Below are 4957 nucleotides of genomic sequence, written 5' to 3'. Positions count from 1 at the left end.
GTTGGGGGGGTGGAAGCTAAACTTTTAAATCCAGGGATCCTGGGGCACCTGGGTGGCTCAGTCAGTTCAGCATCTGACTTCGGCTCGGGTCATGATCTAATGGTCCGTGAGCTCAAGCCCCACATCGGGTGGGCTCAAGCCCCGCGTTGACAGTGCGAAGCCTGCGTGGGATTCTCTCTCTCTCTCCCTCTCCCCCTCGCTCATTTGCACACTCTCAAAAAAAAATAAAACCAAGGATCCCATCTGCTATGCAGACATGGTCAGCCATCTCGTGAGCCCCAGTGTATCTACTCACATGATTGCTCTTGGCCCAAGTCTAGGGCCCGGTTCCTTCACTGCCAGAGAGGACAGCCACATCCCTCACAGGCAGTGTGTCAGCCCCTGCTCCTGGGCAATGAAAGCAAGCTGACAAGGGAGACGTGTCCTCTGCTGTCCACCCAGAGTGCGGAGGGGAGACCCACAGAGGAATAGCCCCCGCTGTGTGCACACATACACGTGCGCGTGTGCACGCACATGAGGCGTCAAGCAAGCAGAAGCCAGGGTGCTGGGACTCCCTGTTTGCTACGAACCTGTTCTGCTTCTGTTCACCTCCGGCCCGACCCTTCCCCCTTCCCCACTGGCCTTTTTGTACCTAGCCAAGTAGTATTCCCTTCCACTAGCTCAAAAACTTCTCTTGAATTAAGTGTCGTTAAATAAACTGGCAGTCTTGTGGTCAGTGCCTGTCCATGATCTGCTAAGAAGGAACAATCTAGAACATATCTGTTCTCCCCTCAAACACAGCCACAGGAATGGAAGAGAACCCCACCCCGATCTAAATAGGTTCTCACAGGATTATAACAATTCGCAGGGCACGTGGGGGGCTCAGTTGGTTAAGCGTCCAACTCTGGATTTTGGCTCAGGTCACGATCTCCCAGTTCGTGAGATCGGGCCCCACATCGGGCTCCGTGCTGACAGTGGGGAGCCTGCGTGGGATTCTCTCCCCCCTCTCTGCCTCTCCCCTGCTGGTGCTCCTTCTCTCTGAAAATAAACTTGAAAAGATTATAACAAGTTGGCCACAAGCTCAGATCTGGTAAAGCAGCTGGTCTTGGCTGCAGAAGAGATGCCACATACACTGAGAAACTGTCCTTACTATCTGCTCCTGACGCTCTCATCACCCAGACGTTGACCTTATTCTAAGTTTGCAGAAGCATACGTTGATAAAGATAAATGGCTTCGTGCTATACTTTCCAAGAGTCACATGAGACGCGGGCAGTTTCTTTCCTTACAGATTCTGAGCCCAGAGAACTGCCGAGCCCTCTCAGACTAGTGCCTTTGATCCTTACCCCCCAAAAGAAAATCCTCCCAAAGACCCTACACTGGGAAGTGTGGACAGTTCCCTTCTTGTCAAGGCCACGGGGGAAAGCTAATGAGAAGAAGGGTCTTCTCAAGTTCATCATAGAGACATTCACTTCCAGAGGCCAGACGGGCATGCCTCCTGATGAGGAGGGCTCTGACCCCAATCAGGAATGTTCTGGTCCCAGGCTGTTGAGCGGAGTAGAGCCCTTTATGTGCCTTGAGCTCCTCCCTGACCCCCTCATTCAGGAGCAGTTGGCCTGGTTCTACAAAACACTCCTGGCCACTTCACAGGCCCAGTTAGGGGAGCCTGGCTGCCAGGCTGTTTTCCTCACACCCCTAACTCCCAGAGAGTGGTAGGAGCTGGTGCCTGAGCAACCTCCAGGTGCTTCTGGGGCTGCATCTGTACAGAGGGAGCCACCAGCCTTGACAGGCTGTCGTTAGAGCTTTGCAGGCAGGTGGACTCGGGAATAGAGTTGGCAAAGTCGCAAAGCCAGACCCCTCAGAGGGAGGGAGAAATGACCTGTAGTGCTTGCTCTGCACTGGGAAAGGCATATGGGCAGAGCGGCAAAAACTTAGACAAGGAAAAGTTATTCCATCTACCTAGAACCCTCTGTCCGTGTGGCCAGTGATCATGCATCCAAATGGGGACGGATTTTCAGATCACCAAACTGGAATAGGAGAGATGAAGGCATTCAGGGCTGCCAGACTCGGCCCTAATCAAAGACAGAAGGACACCCTTGCCTCCCTCTTCCCCAGGATCAGCCACCATGCATCACGGGAAGGCCATGGCCATGGCCCCTGGCAGGTAGTTGACCATCCTCAGAAGACCAGCATCCCCACAAATACAAAAAGTTGTCATCTTGAGTCTGAAAAGGCAGTGGATTTTGTGGCCAAGACAATGGAGTAAAGGGACTCTTGTGCCCCTGCTGTGGACTCCCCGGGGCAGCACTGGGCACTGTACCCACATTACTTCAACCATCGCAACAGCCTAGGCCATGCATGATTCCTGCTTTGCACAAAAACCATCGAGGGGCGATTAGCCCAAGACCACACGGGCGGCATAGGAAACGCCCACGTTTCAACCCAGCCCATCACAAAGCTTCTCCTTGCATTCAAACACACTGCTTTGCTGACGGGGGGATCCCTGGCCCACCCAGGACCTGCTGAATCAGATCCAGCATTTGACAAGACCCTGGGGTGATTCCCGTGCACTAAAGTCTGAGAAGTCCTGCCCTGTACCTCAGGACTCTGTTCCGTGTGGTTCCAGCCCCTCTGCCCACCGAGGTGAGAACTACTTAGAGGCAACTGTCCGGCAGGTGTCGTCAGTCAGACGCACGAATGTCTGCAACACCTGGTGACTGAATCTCCAAAATTCAAGAGGTGTGGTATGGTTTTCTGAATGTCTCCTGGGTTTGACGGAATCCATCTAAGTTACTCAAGGAGCAATCCAAAAATGCGGAGCATAAACTTGACCCCGTCCAAGCTGCCAACAGGAAGCCCCGGATCCACACACTAGGATTCTGGACTGTGCTTTGAACTGTTGTCCACCCCCCTGTGAGAGGCCACCAGGGTGGCACCCAGCACGCGGCCAGCCCAGCCAGTGTGTCACCCAAGTCCCAGCTCGCGGGCCGCCCTGCCCCAGTCTGCACCCCCCACGACCCTGAGTGTGGCCTGCTGTTCATCCTCCTTGGGCCCCCCACCGTTGGCCACAGGCAAGTGCCCCAGTAGCCGTCACGTCGTCAAACGTCTCCTGGCCTCTCCACCTCACGTGAACCCCACTGTCCCCTGCAGGCGTGCCCCCCCCCCCAGAGTGTGCATCCCCACCCCTCGTGGCTGCTTCCACAGACCTCCTCCTCCCTCCCAGCTCCCCAGTGCTCCGCCTCCTCCTGCCTGTCTTCCCCTCCACCCCAGTCCTGTCCTCATCCATTCCCAGGGACGTCACCCACACGGGTGGCGCATCCCACACCCTTTCCCCGCATTTCTCCCCAGGGCTCTGTTGCCACTGGGTAAGACAGTCCCTTGTGCTAGACCATCCTTCCTGTCACACATGTGGCATCTGTAGACTATGGACTAATCAGAGCACTCCCCACCCCCAGTCCCTGCCATGTCTAACGTCCCCAGGGGGTGGGTGGTCAGTCCCTGGTTGAGAACCACTGTCCGTGTCCCGGTCCCTCTTTCGCCACAAGCCTGTCACCACCTCCTGACGTCCGGGCTCAGCGAGCACGAGACCCTGCGGGAGGCTCGGCCCTACGGTCCGCGGCCAGCAGTGAAATCAGCTCCGGGTTGGGACACTCCACGCCTGGGCCCCTCTCTCTGGCATCGTCATGGCCTGGCAGGTCCAGCCCCAGCGGCCGATCCACCACGTGGTCCCCTCCACGCAGCTCCTGTGGGAGCCCGGCGCTACCCCGGGTGACACCTTACGTCCCATCATGGCTGATCCCTCGCCCACATCAGCCCAGAACCTCACCGCGTGCATCTTTGAGTCCGAAGGCAACCTGGGCAGTTGGGTCTGTTAGGAGGACCCGGGCTCCAGCATCCCCTGTGCGCCTCTACTGTCACAGAACATCTCACTTCTGACACGTCTGGTCCCCACACCAAGCAATTCTGTGCCACACCGGCAGGGTGTCCTGCGATGGACGTCAGTGCTGACGCCAGGTGCCCGGAGAGGATGCCAGACACCCCCCCCCCCCCCCCGCAGTTCAGGGCTCCGCTCACTGCAGGTGTCCCCAGTGACCACAACTTCTGGTTGCCATGGTTACAAATCAGAGGTTCCCACGACCCCTTCCTTGAGTCCAGTGCACCTGCTAGAGTGGCTCACAGACCTCAGGGTATTAAAGGACATGATGAAGGACACGATGAACAGCCACACGAAGAGATACATAAGGTGAGGTCTGGGAAGGTCATGAGCGCAGGAAATCTGTCCCCGTGGGGCTGGAGTGCGTCACCCTCTCTCATGTGGAAGTGTCCACCCCCTGAAGTTCTTCAAACCCTGTACCATTGGGATTTCTATGGAGGATTCTTCAGGAAGGTGTGATGGATCATTACCTCCATTTCAGCCCCTCCCCCTTCTCTGGATAAGTGGGGGTGGAGGGGGAGGTGAAAATTCCAAGCTTCTAGTCATGGCTTGGCCTTTCAGATGACCGGCCCGCATCCAGGAGCCGTCCAGGACTCCCCCCGACCCCCGAGTGGCCTCGGTAGAACTAGAGGTGCCCCTAGTTCTCTTACCATGTAGGAACTTAACTAGAGTTTCAGGAGTCCTGTGTCCAGAACAGGGGCAGAGACCAGCGTATGTGTTTCCTATTAACTCCCAACCTCCAATGTCCCAATCTGAAAACATGTGAATTTGTTCCCAGAATCACCATCCCTGTCACCATGGGAGGCGGTCTCTACTGTTCCCAAAGGCCAGCTCCTCCCTTGTCACACGACACCTATTTCCCTTTCTCCACTGGGCTCTCTGTGGTTTCTCTGCTAAAAGCAGAACCGAAAACACCCCGACCCTGCCTGGACCCCCTCCCTATAACAGCGCCACGTTTCCGTTTCTCTGTGCAACAGAACGCCCTTCACCTTCACGTCCCAGTCATTCTTTTAAACAGCATCTTTGTGGCAAGATATATACGCAAAA

Source organism: Panthera onca, chromosome F1 (genome assembly GCF_046562875.1).
Source record: "Panthera onca isolate mPanOnc1 chromosome F1, mPanOnc1 haplotype 2, whole genome shotgun sequence".
Classification (NCBI taxonomy): domain Eukaryota; kingdom Metazoa; phylum Chordata; class Mammalia; order Carnivora; family Felidae; genus Panthera; species Panthera onca.
Note: the sequence above shows the minus strand (reverse complement) of the source record.